This window comes from Seriola lalandi, unplaced genomic scaffold (assembly GCF_002814215.2).
Source record: "Seriola lalandi dorsalis isolate HSWRI2012SDOR001 ecotype SW California unplaced genomic scaffold, Sedor1 jcf7180002005959, whole genome shotgun sequence".
Lineage (NCBI taxonomy): Eukaryota > Metazoa > Chordata > Actinopteri > Carangiformes > Carangidae > Seriola > Seriola lalandi.
Genome location: NW_019476612.1, coordinates 1 through 1,278, shown reverse-complemented (window position 1 = coordinate 1,278; position 1,278 = coordinate 1). Strand labels below are relative to the sequence as shown.

Below are 1,278 nucleotides of genomic sequence, written 5' to 3'. Positions count from 1 at the left end.
TTTTTTTTTTTTTTTACCCAAGGTCATCCCAAAAGACTACAAGACCATGGCTGCCCTGGCCAAAGCCATGGAGAGGAATGTGCTGTTTTCCCACCTGGATGACAATGAGAGGAGGTAATGCCAACAATCCCTTCAGTAGTTTGTGTAACAATCATTGTCAAAGCATTTCCAGCTCATCAGCTTGTTTTTTCCCTTACTGCCCTTCTAGTGATATTTTTGATGCAATGTTTTCTGTCAACTACATTGCTGGAGAAACAGTCATCCAACAAGGTGAGTTTCTACACAGGATTACATGGACGTTGCTGTGTTTTTGTTCCGTCCATTCATTCATAGGACTCTTCATTGCTTCTGTTCCAGGTGATGAGGGAGACAACTTCTACGTCATTGACCAGGGAGAGATGGATGTAAGATCCCTTTCTCATGTTTTAATGCAATTCTGAACTCCAGAAAACATCTGCCTTGCTTTATTAAGAATTTGAAAAGTTGCCTTCATCTTTCCCTATTTAGCCAGATGTGCTTTGGTGGTTCAGTGAGGGAAACATTAAAGCACAACTAACAAGAGAACAACCATTAATGATTTTATTCTACTAACAACTAACAACCTGAAATAACTTGTTCCTCAGTAGAGTTGTGTGTCAGTTTATTCTGATGCCCCCAAGTGTCCAAACAGCGTCTTTAACTTAAGCAGTAGAGAACATGCACTTGTTTTGTGCTTCGCTGTTTTTCAGGTATGCTGTGTAATGAAAATAGTTTGCCTTGTCTGGTGTAAAATTAGTTCATTGATGTAGAATACTTCAATAGAAATACCTTAATAATATTTTGGTCTTCAATTATTTGCTGCATAGGTCATTACACATAAGGTCTGGGAAACTAGATCTGCAGGCAGGTACTAACAGGGCCGGTCAGTAATGAATGCAATGTGTGGATGAATGAAGTGTCAGTAATGTGTGCAAAAAAAAAAGCTGGTGGCAATATACAAATAGAGAAAGTTGAGCCATTAAAATAATAATTCAATAAAAATAAAGAACCGAACAAGAGATCAGAATAAATTATATACAGACATAGGTTTATAGTTTTATATAGACATAGGTGCTTTGACATTTCTATACAAATGTTAAATTGAGAGTTTTTAGTGCTTTACACAATGGGAGGGGATGAGGTGAAACAACATTTATGTATAGGCTATAGTCTTTTGTTATAATGATGATGATATTGTTAACTATAAATTCACTATATTTGTTCTTCATGACAATTCCTGACTGGATTTAAAGCTCCTTT

The 1,278-nt window shown here is 36.5% G+C and overlaps 1 long non-coding RNA gene across 1 annotated transcript; it reads left to right on the top strand.

The window, feature by feature from the left end:
* Positions 1-19: 19 nt before the first annotated feature.
* LOC111670613 (uncharacterized) lies at positions 20-658 on the top strand. Its single transcript, XR_002761878.2, has 3 exons — positions 20-114; positions 209-270; positions 358-658. It is a non-coding gene; the product is annotated as an uncharacterized LOC111670613 (long non-coding RNA).
* The last annotated feature ends 620 nt before the right edge of the window (positions 659-1,278 follow it).